This window comes from Amia ocellicauda (genome assembly GCF_036373705.1).
Source record: "Amia ocellicauda isolate fAmiCal2 chromosome 11 unlocalized genomic scaffold, fAmiCal2.hap1 SUPER_11_unloc_4, whole genome shotgun sequence".
NCBI classification, from domain to species: domain Eukaryota; kingdom Metazoa; phylum Chordata; class Actinopteri; order Amiiformes; family Amiidae; genus Amia; species Amia ocellicauda.
Genome location: NW_027102662.1, coordinates 611346 through 633383, shown reverse-complemented (window position 1 = coordinate 633383; position 22038 = coordinate 611346). Strand labels below are relative to the sequence as shown.

The 22038-nt window shown below is 44.0% G+C and overlaps 2 non-coding genes across 2 annotated transcripts; both read right to left on the bottom strand.

Annotated features, from left to right (window-relative positions):
* Nucleotides 1-7513: 7513 nt before the first annotated feature.
* trnav-cac (transfer RNA valine (anticodon CAC)) lies at nt 7514-7586 on the bottom strand. The gene has a single exon. It is a non-coding gene; the product is annotated as a tRNA-Val (tRNA).
* A 2416-nt stretch (nt 7587-10002) lies between these two features.
* trnav-cac (transfer RNA valine (anticodon CAC)) lies at nt 10003-10075 on the bottom strand. Its single transcript has one exon. It is a non-coding gene; the product is annotated as a tRNA-Val (tRNA).
* Between the last annotated feature and the right edge of the window lie 11963 nt (nt 10076-22038).

The following is a 22038-nucleotide window of genomic DNA, read 5'->3' as shown; positions in this document are numbered from 1 at the left end:
TTAGGACCCCCTGAAACAAACTCCACTATGTGGTCCTGAGGATCTAGTTCGCTCGTTAACTCCCCAAGGTAGTCCCCGAGGGGAGGGACCCAATCCCCTGGCCTGGTGACAAAGATTACAGAGTCAGTATCATGATAGAGCGTGCGTTCCTGCAACTGATCCATTAAGTTGTACAGTTCAAGCCGGGCGTAAGCCGTGGTAAAAAACGCTATGAAAACATTAACGTTCCCCTGTTTGGTGGGGAAATCTTTAGGGGCCCTCCACTGGACCTGTGCCACGTGGTCATTTAAGAATTGAAAGTGTGATACTGCATGTTGTTTGGAAAACATAAATTCTATAAACTGTTCAGGGGTTTTAATCAAGGTTGTGTTTAGACGGTAATTTCTTTCCCCAAACTTACCCCACAGACTGTTTAAAATCAGTTTGGACATTTGTCTCTTGGCGGGGTTGACAGTTATGTTCCCCGGCTCTAGACGGATCCCTTCCTTTTCAAAATATTGCTGAACGTATCGCTCTTTGGCCGCGGAGTCAACACACCATGAGGGATAGCCCGATGCCTCCTGTTTCCCTTTCAGATGGGTCATAATGTAATCAGCAAAAAGAGTATCAGATTTTTCAGAAAAATGCCAAACCTCATTCACCTTACCGACTCTGTAACCTTTCTCCACCGCCTTGTCAAGCTCAATGCTACACCAGACACCCGTCAGCGCTCTCTCTTCATCACTGTGCAGACAAGAGGTAGTTTGATTTTCAGTTTCCACACACGTTCTACACAGAGGGAATATCAATTTTCCCGAACACCTGTAAGGCAACACGGGTAAGAACAGCTCGCGAGGAGGGTACATGGTGACTTTGATCAAACCAAAGTAATGTCCGATTTCGAGAAAGTCACGATAAACAATGGTTGGACGCCCCACCGGGTACATTTTGGTCTTGTTGACATAAGGGTACAGACTGGTGAAATCATAGTAATCTACTCTCTCACCCTCCTTTACCTCATAATGTAAACAGAGGGCGTTGGTACGACCCCCAAATAACGCATCCCGGGGCTCTAGACGTTCAGGAAAGTCCAAGGTTTCCATAAACCGTTGTACCCCCGCTTCCTGTTGCTTCAGGGTCGTCCACTCGTGTTTCCAAATCACCAGCACGTTCAAACCATAGGTGTTTTTTAAAGTTTCAATTCGTTCCTGGAAATCATAGTACATATCACCGGAGAGTTTTTGTGTTACGGGGTTAAAGGTGTTTGGGTCGAAGCACTGAGGACAGCCATGGTAAATACAACCTGCAAACTCATAAGCGGTACGCCGCCCGGACACGTCGCTAAAACCGTCTAAGTAATAAGGCCCCATTTTGACTTCCCCTTGATTTAAAGCATGTCTGATGAAGATGTTATCCCGGGCACTCAGGTATTCCAGCCACTGTATGGAGACAGTCGAAAAGTTCTTTTGTCTAGCACGATAGTTGTCAGAAGTGGTGACCGCTATAGTGTTTTTCTGCAAGAAATTGGACCGATACATTTTCATGCAGAGAGACGCTATGGTCACACTTTGCAAAGGGTCGAGACCCGATGTGTTGATAACCTCGGCGCGGAAACGCACACAGGCTTCTTTAAGGATCACCACATCATTTTTACAATAAGCGGCCATCTCTTCTCGGAAATCAAAAACACCTCCCTTAACCGTATTGTACCATTTAAAGAATTCCTCCCTCTCATGAGACATCATAGTATCAACCCCATAATAAGAGGCGGGCGGGTAGGACCCTCGATAATTTTGAGTGTCCTTAGTATTAAAAAAATGGCAGAACCAACCTTTCTTCTGAGCCTCAAAACCCAGAGCCTTAGGCAAAGCGCTCAATTTCATGGGGAGGAAATTTAACGAGTCTATGTAACGTTAGTTGAAAGCTTCGTCGGTGAAACACATGATCTTGCTACCCTGAGCTATTATTTTTGGGGTCACCCCATTTTCCACCAGATACTTCATCAAAATGTAAGAATCATAACCCTTAGCATTGTTGGCAATAAATGTGTAATTGAGGTATTTTGGACCGCGATACCGCGTAAAGAAATCCCTGACACAACTCTCACCGCTAGCTGACCACTCACGATCCAACATGTCAATACAGTGTATATAATTAGCAACGTGGACCCCGTTTTCTTGCCGGCATTCAAAAGCAAAAAAGACATACCGGTTGTGCGGCGGCTCCTTTTTAACCGGCTGAATAAAGCACTGGTGTTCGGACCCCGGGGTTAAATCAGCATTACAGATCCTGCATCTCGGCTCCAGACATTTGTGTGGTTTAACCTCATGAAAACGGTACTGGAGGCAACACTGCGGGCAATATTTAGTTTGATCACAATAACTCCGTTTTTTAACCCCCTCAGCAGCGGCCCTCTGTACCTTATGCTCGGAAAAACAGAACGCTGAGAGACAAATCCTTAAGCAATCTGTACATCGGATGGTAGGGGCCAAACCCTTACGACATTGCGGATTGAAACAGACGTTACAGTAACCGTCACAGCGGTGCTTAAGCTTATCATTGAAGGCCTTATAACACCAATGACAAACATACGAACAACCCAAAAAAGCCGTCAAACTCTTTATTCCAAAGTAATGACTATCACTTAGGAAGAGAAACAGTGTCTGTGTATGGGTTTCAGGATGTATCTGAAATTTCACAAATACTTACTTTACCTCACAACGGTACCACACAACAATTTTTAAAGACAACAACTCCTCAAACTTGGTGATGTCTGAAAAGGCAACCATCTGTTGAGAGTTTAAGCAGGCCCTCTGATGAAGCATTAAAGCCTCTTGCAGAGCTTGGGGTTCAGGCATGTCGGGGGTGAGTAGTTTTATTAAACTGTAAGCAAAACAGAGCTTATTGTCCCCACTGGAACTCACCACTAATTGCCTGAGCTTGGTCCTAATTATGTCGTTCTTCAAGCATTTCGACAGTCTTCTAAGCGCCCCACCCTCAGGGTTACGAACCACATTCATTACCAGAGACAGACTTTCATCAGCTAAGATGGCTGCGTTACTTTGCAATAACGCTTCGATTTTAGCCAGACATCTAAATTATCTCCACTCAGCATTACAGATAGGTTGCTAAACAAATCATCCCCTCTGAGTTCTAACTGTACAACATCTCGAGGTCTGACCCTTTCAGCAACCTGTTCAAGCATTTTCTGCAAGGCCTCGTGTATGTTGACAAATATTTCTGCATAATTGTCACAATTTAAAAGTTCTGCAAAATTAAAACGCTGAATCATTTCAAAATTGTTATAGGCCGGTCTATCTATAATCACGGGATCACTGGTACTCTTGGACACATCATCATTTTGAACAAAGCCTTCACCCCCTACATTCTCACAGAGCATGTCCTCCACAGCCTTATCAGTCTCAGAACCCTCCACATTCCGAACACCCCCACTGCTGACATCTACAAAACCCCCTTTTTGAGGAGGCTCATTTAAAGCCTGTAAAAGTCCTTCAAAGATATCCAACCGGTTAATGTCAAGACCCTCCTCTATAGTGATGGCTGCTTCTGCCGCCATCCTGTGTTCTAATTGTCTCAAATCATTTATAATAGGGGCAGAATTTGGTCGGGGTAGCTCCTCCAAAGCCTCCACCATTTCAAACAAATCGGGGTGAACTAGGGGGTGAACCTCTATAAGCGCTACCGGTGGGAGGTGGTTATTTAGATCATTGACCATCTGTAACAGGTCGGGGTTCACTGGTAAGTCTGTTAATTCACATTCTATCGGTGGTAATTGGGGGTTATTTAAATCATTTATCATTTGTAATAGTTCCAGGTTCATTGGGACATCAGAGGAGTTCACAACAGGGCCGGGGATGTTCTCTCGGGAAGGTCTTTTTGGGGCCCTAGCTTGTTCATAATCCTTTAGTTTGTGAGTTCTTTTACCAAGTCAGGACATTTTTTAATTTATTTTTTATTTTTCCAACAACCCACAATAGTAAGGCGTTTTGTGTCTATTAAAACATTAAATACGGTACAATTCGTTAGTAAGGGTATTAATAAGGGTGTTTTGGCTCTCTATCACCAGGTTTTGCCCCACTAACACAAGTCTTTGATTTTGTAACAAAGTATGTAGCAACTCATGCCGACCTTCAGGAAGTAGCTCCGGGGGCTGGTGGCCTGGCTCAGCTTCAAAGGATGGTCGCTCCGGTAAATCTCGGTCGAAGGAGGCAGGGAGCGAGCGTATACTCATGGACGGAGACCAAGAAGGCCTTTGCGGTGACACCCTGGCCAAGCGCGGGGTACTGTTCCGCGTTTCTGTAGCCAAGAAACGGGTCTGGGGGGACGATGTTGAAACCAGGCCGTCGTTGGGTGGTGTGTCAGCCCTGACTGACGGCGACCCATGAGGTTGTTGGATGCCTGTATTTGTTCCGCCCGACAATGCGGCGGGCTGAATCTGGGGTGTTGAATTACCCCCAGAAGGCTGTGGCCTGAGTAGATGTTGGGGGGTCTCCAAGACCACCGTGGGGGATCCTCTCGGTGATCTCACCGGGGAAGATGTTTGATCCCACTTAGACGGGGTAATTGTTCTCAATAGCTCATCCACAGAATGACTATCCCAAGAGTCTTGGGAAGAATAAAAATATACATTACATTTACATCTTTAAACGGCGACAGAAATCAAACTTAAAACAACATGTCCAGGACATTCAAAACCTTTAGCTTTTTTAGACCTTTGAAAATAGCCTTAGACATTCACTACAACGCAATATTATTTACAGACAATATATTTATTAGGACTTGATAATAAATGTAAAACAGAGAAGCCGCTGTAAATAAACTGTTTCTTAAATGTTTCTTTAAAAACTGTAATATTGTTAATAAAACACACACACACACAACAACATTTCATTTTTAAACGAACCTTCCAAGTGTAAACGATTCCTGATCCCGGGACTTCCTGTTTCACAAACGTTTTCACGATCTGTTTAAATATTAAATACAATGAACACCTTCAAGCCTTTTCCTACAACCACTTTAAAACAGAAGTATAATAGCGGGAGATAAGTCAAACAACTTACTAAACCCTTTCGGACGGCTTTACTTCCTAACCAGACGGTACGGCAATCAGTCATTTCTAAACACGATCCCCAGAAACAAGCCTAGACCTGTCTGGACTTCTAAAGATCTTTCCCAGAACCCCCCGCCCTACAGGAAACGGTCACCCATCGCTTAAATATTAGCCGTCAACGGGCAAACAAAGCCCTTTTAAAAACATTAAAGTTTGAAAGATCTTACTTACCTCCACAGAATAATCGTTTCTTATTTTTTTCGGCTGGTTTAGCTTTTTGCACCGCTGTGAAGGTAAGAGACATGTTTAACCTTTAACCACACCGCTTTATAAAAAGCTTTAACCTCTTACAGGCTGCAGACATATACTCACAGCTATCAGATACCGGGGCTGATGGCCTTTCAGATTCTTGAAAGGTTACGGTTCTCGAAGGTAAAACGAAACAAGCCCTCGATGTGGAAGGCCTTTCGTTGTCTCGAACCACGTTTCTTAATACTGTTAGACAGGATAATTTTTTAAAATTAACAAAACTGGACTCAAACATCTTACAGAAACGTTATACAAACAAACAGGGATTTAGTTCTTACCCGGTCGGCAGACAGTCTGTCTAGGGACAACCACTTCTCTTGGTCGATCCTCGGAGACATTAATCACAGGCCTTTCGATAGTTTCTGTGTAATTAAAGAGACCGGCATTAATATATATTAAAACGTTTTCATAACTCTAATGAGCCGCTTCAAAACCACACACACCCATACATAAGAACCCATGAGCGCAAACACAAAAATCTTACCGTCGTTGTTCCAGATGATCTCCTCAGCGTTGGGAATTAACTCTTGTTGACTGGCTGAAAAATAATTTTACAGAACTTAAAACAGATGTTATAGCCTTATTTACAATACATGCACACAACACGCTCTGAGTCAATGAAAATAATCTGAAGACTTGCCTAAAAACTCATTTAAATCGAAGTCGCTGATGTTGTTTCCGGACATTGTTGATCTTTAGTCTTAAATCGAAAGGTCAGTAAGAGTCTGTCGAGCTGAAGACCAGACCTTCATACTTATACTGATGGCCACATGCCGGATCTGCGTGTAAGGCATTGCTCTGGTCTGGCCTAAGCTAAAAAACAACCTGAGCCAAGAAAATAACTATAAAGATCTAAAATAACTAGCGCTTTTACAGTGATTTTTTTTTTTTTTTTTAATAGCGATGCTTTGTTTGGTATTAAACAAGTCACAAACTACTCAGACCAGCGTTTATCCCCGCAAAAGAGATATTTGGGTTTATTTTACAAAGCTTATAAATTATATAGGTTAAAAGTATTCTGAATGTTTTGATACCACATGCCATACGTACTGTTGTCTGAGCCCACTCCCGCCACCCATAGTGTGAGTGATTTAGCCTTGAGTGTTGTGATCTATTTAGCATTGAGTGATCAGTTGTTTTTATTTTTTAAACGATTCCTTATCATCAGGGATTGAGACTGCTAAAATACCTTAAAAGCATATCCTTATCTTAAGTCTAACTCTTATGAGCTTTAAGACCCTAGAATGTATTTAAGTAAAACGACTGAACACATTATGTGAGATATAAAATATAACCACAGCTTTTTTTTTTTTTTTTTACAAAAACAATTAACCTATACACACAAACACCCACACACACACCCTCTTTTTTAATTTTATTTTTAATTAAATTTGAGGGGAGAGACAGAGCCAGATACAGTGTGGATAACATAAGTACCCTATGCAAAACAGGCATTGTTAGGACCTGGGATCATAACAGACAACAGAACTTGTTGATCTTATAAAATGATTGGGCGAGAGAGAGAGAGAGACAGACAGAGACAGTGTGAATATGATAAACGCACTATTCAAAACTGGCATTGTTAAGACCTGGGACCATTACAGACAACAGAACTTGTTGATCTTATAACGGTTTAGATTTACTAAACCATTACATGTATATTTAAAAAAGACCCCCAAACACTACAGGAAGAGCCGACCCATTCACACTCTACAGTTGACCAACAAGAACAACAAGAACAACAGGTTATTGGCGGCCTTGTTGTTCAGGGTTTTATGGGTGTACACTTTCTGACGGATATGACGTAGGAATAATTAAGGAAATAACTCTACCTAAAATCACGCCCCCCAATTATGACGTAGGAATATTAATAAGCTTAGGGCATACGTCATAACAAAATAGGCCGCGCCCATAAAACCCTACTATCTACTCATAAGAGTAACAGCAATGTCGCCGATCCTGCTACGGTCGTATTGTAACAGCAACAACATGTATCGATTTTAAAACTGTCAGTTCCAGCGCCTCGCAAAGCTACCCTTCTGTGATCGTTTGTTCTCAAGGTCAGGATTTCTTGACACTCCGAGGAAGAGAAAACGATGGCCGGCCGCGTTACAGGGACAGATAACAAAGCACTAGCACGCGTGCACCGCGGGTTGTTTCCGCCCGGTTTCGAACCAGGGACCTTTCGCGTGTGAGGCGAACGTGATAGCCACTACACTACGGAAACCGACATGTCGTGGTGTTTTGAATGGCTCCCATCGAAGCCGGCTGGTAAAACGCGCACAGGTGTTTCCCGTGGGCCAGCCTGTGAGATAAAGGTTTCTATTTTCACTGACCTATTTTGCATTGCTCAAGGACACATCAGGACACTTTGGAAACTCTTTCAAAGGAAGAACGCCCTGAGCTATGACAAGACTTACACTTACCCCAACAAGGTGATGCTCACTGGCTTGTTCAAACAGCTGCTGCTCGTCTTGTGCCACCATCAGACAATCACAGAGCTATTGTGCCTTCTACACCTTACGGTAGCTTTACTTTAACAATAATAATGACGGCGACCTCGACGACAAAAAGAAAAACAAGAACAATAACATCATCATCAGATTTTAATTAAAAGTGGCTACACCAGCGTTTACAATTTCAACCTGTCGACGGACGGACGCTCTGAGTGCACCGATTTCGGGATACTTCGGAAACTCTTTCAAAGGCAGGACGCCCTGCGATCAGACAGTGCGTGCACTTAGCCCAACAAGGTGATGCTGAATGGCTTGTTCAAACGGCTGGTGGTCTTCCTTCACCACCAGACTATCAGAGCTATTGTGCCTTCTACACCTTACGGTAGCAACAAATCTAACTACTGCTTTACTTTAACAATAATAATGACGGCGACCACGACGACAACAAGAACAACAAGAACAACAACATCATCATCATCATCATCATCAGATTTTAATTAAAAGTGGCTACACCAGCGTTTACAATTTCATCCTGTCGACGGACGGACGCTCTGAGTGCACCGATTTCGGGATACTTCGGAAACTCTTTCAAAGGCAGGACGCCCTGCGATCAGACAGTGCCTGCACTTAGCCCAACAAGGTGATGCTGAATGGCTTGTTCAAACGGCTGGTGGTCTTCCGTCACCACCAGACTATCAGAGCTATTTTGCGCCTTCAACTACATAAGAGTAACAGCAATGTCGCCGATCCTGCTACGGTCGTATTGTAACAGCAACAACATGTATCGATTTTAAAAGTGTCAGTTCCAGCGCCTCGCAAAGCTACCCTTCTTACATCGTTTGTTCTCAAGGTCAGGATTTCTTGCCACTCCGAGGAAGAGAAAACGACAGCCACCCTTGGGGCAGAGAGATGGGGGACGGGTTGTTTCCACCTGGTTTCGAACCGGGGACCTTTCGCGTGTGAGGCAAACGTGATAGCCACTACACTACGGAAACCGACCCGTCCTGGTGTTTCGAATAACTCCTATCGAAGCCGGCTGGTAAAACGCACACAGGCGTTTCCCGTGGGCCAGCCTGTGAGATAAAGGTTTCTATTTTCACTGACCTATTGTGCATTGCTCAAGGGCACATCAGGACACTTTGGAAACTCTTTCAAAGGAAGAACGCCCTGAGCTATGACAAGACTTACACTTACCCCAACAAGGTGATGCTCAATGGCTTGTTCAAACAGCTGCTGCTTGTCTTGTGCCACCATCAGACAATCACAGAGCTATTGTGCCTTCTACACCTTACGGTAGCTTTACTTTAACAATAATAATGACGGCGACCACGACGACAACAAGAACAACAACAACAACAACAATAACATCATCATTAGATTTTAATTAAAAGTGCCTACACCAGCATTTACAATTTCAACCTGTCGATTGACGGACGCTCTGAGTGCACCAATTTCGGGCACTCCAATGAAGAAAAGCCACCTACCGCCTCCGGGGAACCACGAGGGCAAGCAGGACGAAAAGGGCCGGCCCACAGCAGGCTGTTTCCGCCCGGTTTCAAACCGGGGACCTTTCGTGCGTTAGGCGAACGTGATAACTGCTACACTTCGGAAACTGACACCGTCACCTCTTGCTTAGAACGGTTACCGTTGGAGACTGCTGGTAAAACCGACCCGTCCTGGCGTTTCGAATGGCTCCCATCGAAGCAGGCTGGTAAAACGCGCACAGGCGTTTCCCGTGGGCCAGCCTGTGAGATAAAGGTCTCTAATTTCACTGACCTATTTTGCATTGCTCAAGGGCACATCAGGACACTTTGGAAACTCTTTCAAAGGCAGGACGCCCTGCGCTCTGACAGTGCCTGCACTTAGCCCAACAAGGTGATGCTGAATGGCTTCTTCAAACGGCTGGTGGTCTTCCGTCACCAACAGACTATCAGAGCTATACTGCGCCTTCAACTACATAAGAGTAACAGCAATGTCGCCGATCCTGCTACGGTCGTATTGTAACAGCAACAACATGTATCGATTTAAAAGTGTCAGTTCCAGCGCCTCGCAAAGCTACCCTTCTGCGATCGTTTGTTCTCAAGGTCAGGATTTCTTGCCACTCCGAGGAAGAGAAAACGACAGCCACCCTTGGGGCAGAGAGATGGGGGACGGGTAACACGGCACTGGCACACGTGCACCGCGGGTTGTTTCCACCCGGTTTCGAACCGGGGACCTTTCGCGTGTGAGGCAAACGTGATAGCCACTACACTACGGAAACCAACCCGTCCTAGTATTTCGAATAACTCCTATCGAAGCCGGCTGGTAAAACGCACACAGGCGTTTCCCGTGGGCCAGCCTGTGAGATAAAGGTTTCGCATTTCAGGTCGGCTAGACTGTGAGATGGCGTCTGAAGTGCCGCGAAAGGATGCCATTTTCACAGACCTGTTTGGCATTGCTAAAGGGCACATCAGGACACTTTGGAAACTCTTTCAAAGGCAGGTCGCCCTGCGCTTTAAAAGGGATCCCAGCTATGTTGGAGTGGAGCTTTTTGCTTTGGGAGAGAAGGAGGGTACGTTGGAACCTTTTGAGACGGTAATTGAATACTCTTATGAGGACTGGTTGAAGGTGATGGCCTGGAGAGATCTGGGGCTTGTGGATAAGACTCTAGAAGGCTTGCAAGAGGGTCCAAGAGAATGCGAAATGGAGTCTCCGACTCAGGGTTTTGAAAGGTGTGAATGGGAAAGCTTGCAGAACTACGGTAGAGTGGTGAAGAGTCTATCTCAAACTACAGATCGTAAGGTTTTGTTTAGCAGTACCCTGATTACAAACCCTATTGAAGGGGGTGTGGAGGATCCAGAAAAACAGGTTACTGAAATTATGTTTGACGCCGTGGACTGGCCGTTCTTGAAAGAGGTCATAAACTGTATAAATGATGGTTTTGACATCTTGACCAAATGTTCGCAACTGGATTTGGTTAGAAGGAGAATATGCTGGATTATGGATTATATATCCCCCTTGAATGACGACGACGATGATAAAACCGACGACGTGTGGGGTTTTGGAGGGGGGTCTGACGGCTCAGGGGCTACTCTCTTCTAAGAGGGCGGTGTGTCGTGACGTAGTGAAGAGATAGGATAAAAGGCGCAACAATTCATTCATGGTTTAAAATTAAAGAGAATGTCTTACCCGAAAGCTGCGGACGTCGACAGGCTCTACAGGCCTCTTCAAACCCGGGATCACCCCTGGTTCTATTCCCCAGATTTTGTATACACTCTGGAACCCTCTGACTGCGGTTACCCTCCAAGACCTCAGACCCCGGTCCCTCAGGACGAAACAACATGCGGTGCGATGGATGTCCAAATGAGTCTCGGGGATCCCCAGCCTCTGGAGCTCATGGAGGGCCTCGATTTTGCCGAACTGTCTACCGTCTGTGCGTCTCAGGAGGGGGTCAGTCCAATGGATGTAGAAACACCCCACAAACCACCAGGCGACCCAATGAGCATCGGACTGTCCCAGGGGCGTGATGAAGACGCAGGATTTATGCCCGGGGTATGTGACCAAGTAAGCAGAGTGGTTAAAAGCACCCTGGTGTATATTCTGAGTGCTCTCATCGACCGAGCTCTGAAAGAAGTCTGTCGGGGGTGTGAAGTGAATCACCCCAGTCAGTTGAGACACAGTTGTTTGTTTGAACCAGACCGTTACTATTTCCTGTTCTATTTCAACGTGTTTTACAGAAGACTGAACAAACCGTGGCTGAAACCGGCACTAATCAAGGCGTTGTCTTACTCCCACATACATGTCACTGCGGGACAAGTCCAGAAAATCATAGATGAGATTTTGCTGGAGCTGAAAAAGGAGCCGTTTATAATAGAGAAACTTGGGCAGCTGGTCAATGACCTGGATGAGCCGAGTAGAAAAACCGCTGGCAAGCTAAAAGCTTATTTCTTCCGTAAAGAAGTTAAAGCTGGGGGCAGCGACGAGGAATTCGACATCTACGCCACTGATTCAGACTCTGACCTGAACTAAGGGACTTTGAACATGGGGAATGTTCTGGACTGCTTCTGCAACTGGTTCTGTCATCAACACTCTGCAGCTAACCTGAGAGCGCTATTACACCATGTGCTTGACAGAAAAGTAGCCAACACGAGCCTTTTCTCTACAGATTTAACCATCGATGAGGATCAACTTTCAAACCTGGAAAAGTGAATGGCTGCTGTAACAAAGACCGGGGGGTACGAACACTGGGATGAAGCGCTCAAGGGGGCCAAGAATGATATTAGGCCATTTCATCAACATCTGTAGGACCTTTTGCTGAGCATGTTTAATACACCTCTGTTTACTTTTAAAATAGGTCATATTGTTGTTTTATTTACATATGTAACTGAGGTGTGTGCCTACAAGATAAAGAAACAGGTATATTTGTTGATATAGATCAAGTAACCAATCATCTGATTTCTTTTTGTCTGGACCGTAGAAAAAATTGTTGTGTATGTTATACTTTTCTCAAATGTCTAAAAAGGGGTATCTGCTCTCCTGAAGTTGAATAAAAAACCTTGTATAAAAACTTTGCGCATAGTGTGGGTCTGTTTGGTTATTTGACAGAATGACTCGGCAAGCTCCCCAAATGCAGGAACTATACTACAACCCAGCCAAGATTGGGGGTTTGGCGGGTAAGAAGGGTTTTCAAAGAGGACTCGCTGAGGCCGGAGTGAAGGTTAATGATGTGGTTGTTTCAGAATGGTTACGGGAACAAGACGCCTATACCTTACATAAACCTCTCAGGATTAACTTTAAAAGAAACCGCGTATATGCAACTGACATAGACTCACAATGGCAAATGGATCTAGTCGATATGTCAAATTTATCAAAACATAACAATGGTCACAAATTGATGTTGATGTGTATCGATGTGTTATCAAAAAATGCCTGGGCTCGCATTCTACATAATAAAACAGGTCGGGCGGTGACAAGGGCCTTTGAGGATATATTGTCCCAGGGTCGATGTCCTAAATAACTGCAGACTGATAAAGGAAAAGAGTTTCTCAACAGAGAATTTCAGAATCTACTGAAGAGACACAAAATACATCATTTCACCACCGGTAATGAGCTTAAGGCATTGGTAGTGGAGAGGTTTAACCGCACCATAAAGACCAAAATGTGGAGATATTTTACAGCGGTCAACACGTTCAAGTATTTTGATAAAGTTCAGGATTTTATCGATGCTTACAACCAAGGGTATCACACCAGTATTAAAATGAAGCCTATAGATGTTGATCAAAGTAATTCTTTTAAGGTCTATAAAAAATTATACGGACCATTTATTAAGAAGGGAAAAACTACTTATAAATTCAACATCGGTGATGTGGTTCGCGTTTCAAAGCTAAGGAGTACTTTTGCCAAAGGTTATGAACAAACATTTTCTGACGAATATTTTACAGTTACCGAACAGTTGGCTAGAGACCCACCCGTGTACCGGTTAAAAGACTATGACGGGGAGGATATAGAAGGAACGTTTTACGAAGCCGAGTTACAAAAAATTATTGTGGGTAAAGACAGTGTATACAGAGTTGAAAAGATATTAGCTGAAAAAACCCAGAACCGGAAAAAATATGTGTTGATGAAATGGCTTGGATGGCCTGAAAAGTTCAATAGTTGGGTCCCGGAACAACAGGTTTGCGATATTCAATCCTTATAACAACTTGCCCGCGGGTGTGTTGTGGGCATTACTTTCGATACTCAAGATGGAATCAGGAGGCTTCTACGTGACTCTACCCAGTAACGCCTCTCTCGATATATACCCTAAAAATGAAATATCCAGTTACACGGTACAATTTGGAAAATCTATAGATCTAAGGGGGTCGTGGGAAGTGGGGTTGGCGGAAATACAGTATCCTTACACTTGGGCTGTTTTACAAGATAAGGATGCCACCTTCGCCATTTTTGATGATGTTAAAAAGAGTCAATGGACATTCACGATACAAGGAGGTTATTATGACAATGTGGATAAAATATTAGATGAGATGCATAAACAGTTCTCAGAAGGCACCCCCAACATCAAGCTATATTACAACCCTATTAAAAACAGAGTGTACAAGGTGTCAAAACCAGGTATTAGCATTCAAACCAGCGGCCAACTGGGGCGTATATTTGGGTTCTATTCTGACACAGAGAGCAGGTTCTCAGAAGTGGTGGGGCGGCTTTTACACTCTTTATGTGTATACGGATATCATAACCCACCAGAGGGTCGGGGATAGTTATGTCCCCCTTTTGAGAAATGTACTTATTAAAGGTAAAAGCAATGACATGGTCACAATTACTTATGACAAACCACACTACGTACCAGTCTCAAAGACCCAATTTGACAACATCACGATCGAAGTAAAATCGGATCAGAATATCAACGTACCCTTCCGCTTCGGTAAAGTTAATGTCAAACTACATTTTCGACCCCTGAAACAGTGTGTACATTATTAAAATGGCTACCTCGAGGGGTTATGTAGATCCTAGCGCCTATGTGGATTATTACAAGATGCAAGATGGAACGGCTTGCCCGGTTTTGTAGGAGCCCCCACAATGTATGGCGCCGGTCTAGGAGGACTCTTTCGTGGTCTCTTTAGAATGGCCGTACCCCTGCTTAAGAGAGGCTTTGCTATAGCCAGACCCCACTTGAAATCAGCGGCTAAAAATATTGTTAGTGACGTGTTCACCAATGTTATGAACCGGGCAGCTAGCCATGAGCATCAGGAGGGTTCGGGTCTCATGGTAATGGCGAGGAGGGGGGGTAAAAGAAGAAACAGCATGTGTCCACCAGGGCGACGAAGATCCGTGGCTAACAAAAAACGAAGAATCTCTCATTCTCCAACATATCGTGGAAACACTCGGAGAAGGAAGCAGCACAAGAAAAAACCTGCAAAAAGAAAGTCTCAAAGAAAGAAAAATAGAGCCTCAGGATACATCTTTTAAACATGTCTTTTGTCCACAGTCTATTGGAAGAATGCGTCAAATCAGAACTGGATCTGTTTACAGTTCCATACACTCAAACGAGTATAGATAAGATCATATATGTAGAGATTCCCCCTCTTTCTGCAATTTCAGACACGGCCCCTCTGGAGTTTTTTATGGCTGGCAATGGCGAGGATTATATTGATTTGAATAACACATTTATTTTAATGAACTGTAAAGTGACTGATGAGGATGGCGATGCAATCGAGAAGACGACCAACGCTGGGGTCATCAATTACCCGGTGGCCACCATGTTTTCACAGGTGGATGTGACCCTGGGAGATCGGCTCATTAGTCAAAGCAGCAATACTTACCCCTATAGAGCCATGATGGAGTGTATCCTTAATTATAGTGAGGAGACCCTAAGCAAACAGTTCAACCCCGGCCTTTTCTTCAAAGAAATCCCGGAAGCTATGGACGACAAGGATCCAGAGGGACTCAATAAGGGTTTGCAAAAAAGAACGGCCTTTTCAACAGAAGGGAGGACCTTTGAGCTAATGGGGCATATCCATGCAGACATATTTTTCCAAGAAAAACTCATGCTCAACGGGGTAGACATTAAAATTAAAATGATCCGTAGTAAAAGTGCTTTTTGTCTGATGACCCCTGATACTGAAAAATATAAACTGACCATATTATCGGCCTCGCTGTTTGTGAAAAAAGTGTCCGTCTCCCCGGCGGTTAAACTAGGACACGCGCAGGCGTTAATGACGGCAAACGCCAAGTACCCGATCGAAAGAGTCTATATGAAAGTCCACAGTATCCCCGCAGGGACACGGGTGATGAACCAGGAAAATCTGTTTCTAGGACAGCTCCCAAAACAGGTTATTATAGGTCTCGTGGATAATGATGCATTTACCGGGGTTTACAACAAGAACCCCTTTATCTTTAAACATTATAACGCGGAATTTATAGCGTTGTACATCGATGGTGTGCAGGTTCCATCCAGACCTTTTCAACCTGACTTTGAAAACGGCAATGCGGTTCGTGAATATTACAGTCTAGTACTGGCTACGGGTCGCCATCTCAAGGATCAAACTCTGCTGATCGATCGCCGGGAATACTGCAGCGGTTACACCCTGTACGGTTTCAACCTGACCCCTGACGAAGAGTGTGGACAACATTTTTCACTGATGAAGACGTGCAATATGCGTTTGGTGATGCGTTTCAAGCAGCCTCTACCACGCACTGTAAATATGGTCGTGAATGCTGTGTTTGACAACATTATTGAGGAGAATCAGAGGAGAAACATTCTGTATGATTATTATTAAAATGAACACCAGAGAGCTCAACCACATCATGAATGCCCTGGCCGGCTCACGGAAACTGTTTCAAGGAGTCTACGCCTGCGATCAGCTGCCTAAATTTAAGATCAAGAATTTACCAGCAATGTACATAATCAACACACACCCTAAAAATATGCCCGGAGAACATTGGCTGGCTATTTATCTAAGGGAGGACCACCGTGGTGAATTTTTTGATTCCTATGCAAACCCCCCGGATTTCAGACCTTTCCCTCGGAAAATAAATAACTTTCTGCTCAACAACTGTCAAGAAACCATTTACAGCGGTCGTCAAGTACAAAGTCTTCAGACCTTCACTTGTGGTCAACACTGTGTGTTTTTCTTATATCATAGATCTAAAGGAAGGTCATACCCCGATATTATGGCCTTGTACAGTGAGGATTTAGGCCAAAATTATAAAAAAGTGGCAGAGTTTGTCAGTACACTGTGGACCCCCCCTTATAACACAATGACTTACGACCCTAGCCAGCCATGTATACAGATGGGGTGTTCTTGTGAGGATTTTAAAACATGTCATGCGTGTTATGGTGAAAAAATAATGAAAACAGCCTTTGAATCATTAGTTTTGTTTTTATTCAACACAATTCTTATACAAAGCAGGGGTTATGGTATAAATAAATGTACAACATTTGAAAAAAAAAAAAAAAAAAAAAATTGTTTGTCGGGTCATTATTTACAGGGGAGACAAATAAAAACATGATATTAATAAGCTTCCCAACGATGGATAGATCCTGAGGATGGTCGCTCAGCACGGTCAGAGTAATGAGATATCGGAGTCAGATCAGGCTCCACCTCTTTACAAGGGGCGGATTTTTTGTAGCGTTTCCTGGTTAGGAACTGTTGATTGGGGCATGTTCAGACAGGCCATCGCCTGTAGGTAAGCATTCCAGCCTACAGGTTGGCGACTATCGGGTACCTTATTAGTGCTAGTGACACTCTTCAACAAATCAAACATGTGTGAACCTTTGATCAGTTGTCCTTTAAAAACAAATTCACCCTGTTCATTCCAAGCAGTTACCCGCGGTTTCTGAACCATTTTGTGCAGGATATATTGTGCATGTCTTTTGCTTCTGGCCGGCATGTTTCTCAAAACATCCGTTACAACATCTCCCTCTGAACTCTCAACAGGTTCGGTCACCGCAACATCTTTATCAACCGTACCCCCCGCATCAGCCCCAGAACCATTTTCTTGATAGGCCATGGTTAAAGTTAAAATGTTTTGATCTTTTTCACCCTGTCTAACCAGACGGAGGTAGCGCTGTAACGTGTTGGTATACAACTGGGCTTTGGAATACTGATTTAAATCGGCCCTGGCCTGTATAGCTTTCATTTCAGAGTCCAGGTTGTTTTCGGCCGTTTGTCTAATGGGCTCTGGCCCGACAACATTTTTTCTCAGTTTCTCAAGCTGCTCCTGAGGGATCAAAAACATTTTCTGAGCATATTCCATTATTAACCCACTCTGGAAGCTAGAAGACTGGTTAGGAAAGGCACGGCTATGCTCAACAGCGGTCCTATAAAACCCCCGGTTTGATTAATCTTCTTTCTTTTTCTTTTAATAGAATACTTCTTATTAGCGATGATCTTGATAACCGCTTTTTGTTTTTTGAGTTTAGAATGTTGAGAAGGGGTTAGGGGTATATTACCGCGTAAGATGTTAAAAGCTATTTCACACAGGGTCTCGATCAAATCCGAGGGGGCCCCTGCCAGCACAGCTTTCCTATGGCGCGGGCTCCCCTCAAATAACATTTGCAAAAGCGGCAGATTTCTTTTAATCCGAACAGACATTCTTATTTATTTCCTTTTCTTTAGCACATACACTGCCGGCCAATCGGGCGGGCACAAACCTGTTCTGAGGCGAAAGTCTTCTGGGGTTTGTGCTTTTAAGTCCGCAATCAAGTACCCGTAGGGTTTTTTGGTGGCATCCTCAAATGCCTCCAAAAAGAACTTGGTCTGGTTAGGGTACATTTGACGAGCCAAGACGGTGACCTGTAGTTTATCTCTGGGGTTTTTAAAAAGAATTATATAATTGGCATTTAAATTAATAGTGCGGCTTTTTTTACCTTGAAAAAATAGATTTTGAACTAAATAAATAATACTTAACTTCCTATGATGAGTGTACTTTGTGAAAGCTTTTTCCACTTCACTGTTGTCACCGGCCTGCTCCATCAGGTCATCAAGGATCACTAGATTAGTTTGACCGGGCGGGAACAAGTCATCGTCACACAACGAGGCGGGGAGACCTTGCACAAATTTCAGATTATTTTTTTTCGAAGCCAAATCATCGTAGAGAGGTTGCCAGCAAGAGTAACACCACACTATGTTGTCAAGAGCTTGGGACACGGTTGCGTCCACATCTTCTATGATGTTCTTTATAAGATAGCTCTTCCCCGAATTGGAGGGACCGGCTATAATACAGGAGAAAGGGTGTTGAAATCTGTTATCAAAACCACCGCTAATATCCATAAGGCAGAGTGGTATAATCAGTCTTCAACACTCTTTTATTGTACACCACCCTGAATCGTTTGTTTAGTGATCTATTTTCCAACGTGTACCCCTTTTTATTGCGATAGATCTGATTTCCGGCTGTAATAATCTCACGAGGAGGCGCGTCTTTCTCGGTTACAAAACTTTCTACCAGGGTCGTCAGAGACTTGATGTTAATGAGCTTGTTGTTACAATGGTTCAGAGTGAAACCCTTAACTTTCATACAGGTCTTACCCGCAGCCGTTCTGTATGCGTAAGTCTTAGGACCCCCTGAAACAAACTCCACTATGTGGTCCTGAGGATCTAGTTCGCTCGTTAACTCCCCAAGGTAGTCCCCGAGGGGAGGGACCCAATCCCCTGGCCTGGTGACAAAGATTACAGAGTCAGTATCATGATAGAGCGTGCGTTCCTGCAACTGATCCATTAAGTTGTACAGTTCAACCCGGGCGTAAGCCGTGGTAAAAACCGCTATGAAAACATTAACGTTCCCCTGTTTGGTGGGGAAATCTTTAGGGGCCCTCCACTGGACCTGTGCCACGTGGTCATTTAAGAATTGAAAGTGTGATACTGCATGTTGTTTGGAAAACATAAATTCTATAAACTGTTCAGGGGTTTTAATCAAGGTTGTGTTTAGACGGTAATTTCTTTCCCCAAACTTACCCCACAGACTGTTTAAAATCAGTTTGGACATTTGTCTCTTGGCGGGGTTTACAGTTATGTTCCCCGGCTCTAGACGGATCCCTTCCTTTTCAAAATATTGCTGAACGTATCGCTCTTTGGCCGCGGAGTCAACACACCATGAGGGATAGCCCAATGCCTCCTGTTTCCCTTTCAGATGGGTCATAATGTAATCAGCAAAAAGAGTATCAGATTTTTCAGAAAAATGCCAAACCTCATGCACCTTACCGACTCTGTAACCTTTCTCCACCGCCTTGTCAAGCTCAATGTTACACTAGACACCCGTCAGCGCTCTCTCTTCATCACTGTGCAGACAAGAGGTAGTTTGATTTTCAGTTTCCACACACGTTCTACACAGAGGGAACATCAATTTTCCCGAACACCTGTAAGGCAACACGGAGGAGGGTACATGGTGACTTTGATCAAACCAAAGTAATGTCCGATTTCGAGAAAGTCACGATAAACAATGGTTGGACGCCCCACCGGGTACATTTTGGTCTTGTTGACATAAGGGTACAGACTGGTGAAATCATAGTAATCTACTCTCTCACCCTCCTTTACCTCATAATGTAAACAGAGGGCATTGGTACGACCCCCAAATAACGCATCCCGGGGCTCTAGACATTCAGGAAAGTCCAAGGTTTCCATAAACCGTTGTACCCCCGCATCCTGTTGCTTCAGGGTCGTCCACTCGTGTTCCCAAATCACCAGCACGTTCAAACCATAGGTGTTTTTTAAAGTTTCAATTCGTTCCTGGAAATCATAGTAGATATCACCGCAGAGTTTTTGTGATTCGGGGTTAAAGGTGTTTGGGTCGAAGCACTGAGGACAGCCATGGTAAATACAACCAGCAAACTCATAAGCGGTACGCCGCCCGAACACGTCGCTAAAACCGTCTAAGTAGTAAGGCCCCATTTTGACTTCCCCTTGATTTAAAGCATGTCTGATGAATATGTTATCCCGGGCACTCAGGTATTCCAGCCACTGTATGGAGACAGTCGAAAAGTTATTTTGTCTAGCACGATAGTTGTCAGAAGTGGTGACCGCTATAGTGTTTCTCTGCAAGAAATTGGACCGATACATTTTCATGCAGAGAGACACTATGGTCACACTTTGCAAAGGGTCGAGACCCGATGTGTTGATAACCTCGGCGCGGAAACGCACACAGGCTTCTTTAAGGATCACCACATCATTTTTACAATAAGCGGCCATCTCTTCTCGGAAATCAAAAACACCTCACTTAACCGTATTGTACCATTTAAAGAATTCCTCCCTCTCATGAGACATCATAGTATCAACCCCATAATAAGAGGCGGGCGGGTAGGACCCTCGATAATTTTGAGTGTCCTTAGTATTAAAAAAATGGCAGAACCAACCTTTCTTCTGAGCCTCAAAACCCAGAGCCTTAGGCAAAGCGCTCAATTTCATGGGGAGGAAATTTAACGAGTCTATGTAACGTTAGTTGAAAGCTTCGTCGGTGAAACACATGATCTTGCTACCCTGAGCTATTATTTTTGGGGTCACCCCATTTTCCACCAGATACTTCATCAAAATGTAAGAATCATAACCCTTAGCATTGTGGGCAATAAATGTGTAATTGAGGTATTTTGGACCGCGATACCGCGTAAAGAAATCCCTGACACAACTCTCACCGCTAGCTGACCACTCACGATCCAACATGTCAATACAGTGTATATAATTAGCAACGTGGACCCCGTTTTCTTGCCGGCATTCAAAAGCAAAAAAGACATACCGGTTGTGCGGCGGCTCCTTTTTAACCGGCTGAATAAAGCACTGGTGTTCGGACCCCGGGGTTAAATCAGCATTACAGATCCTGCATCTCGGCTCCAGACATTTGTGTGGTTTAACCTCATGAAAACGGTACTGGAGGCAACACTGCGGGCAATATTTAGTTTGATCACAATAACTCCGTTTTTTAACCCCCTCAGCAGCGGCCCTCTGTACCTTATGCTCGGAAAAACAGAACGCTGAGAGACAAATTCTTAAGCAATCTTTACATCGGATGGTAGGGGCCAAACCCTTACGACATTGCGGATTGAAACAGACGTTACAGTAACCGTCACAGCGGTGCTTAAGCTTATCATTGAAGGCCTTATAACACCAATGACAAACATACGAACAACCCAAAAAAGCCGTCAAACTCTTTATTCCAAATTAATGTCTATCACCTAGGAAGAGAAACAGTGTCTGTGTATGGGTTTCAGGATGTGTCTGAAATTGAACAAATACTTCCTTTACCTCACAACGGTACCACACAACAATTTTTAAAGACAACAACTCCTCAAACTTGGTAATGTCTGAAAAGGCAACCATCTGTTGAGAGTTTAAGCCGGCCCTCTGATGAAGCATTAAAGCCTCTTGCAGAGCTTGGGGTTCAGGCATGTCGGGGGTGAGTAGTTTTATTAAACTGTAAGCAAAACAGAGCTTATTGTCCCCACTGGAACTCACCACTAATTGCCTGAGCTTGGTCCTAATTATGTCGTTCTTCAAGCATTTCGACAGTCTTCTAAGCGCCCCACCCTCAGGGTTACGAACCACATTCATTACCAGAGACAGACTTTCATCAGCTAAGATGGCTGCAATACTTTGCAATAACGCTTCGATTTTAGCCAGACATCTAAATTATCTCCACTCAGCATTGCAGATAGGTTGCTAAACAAAGCATCCCCTCTGAGTTCTAACTGTACAACATCTCGAGGTCTGACCCTTTCAGCAACCTGTTCAAGCATTTTCTGCAAGGCCTCGTGTATGT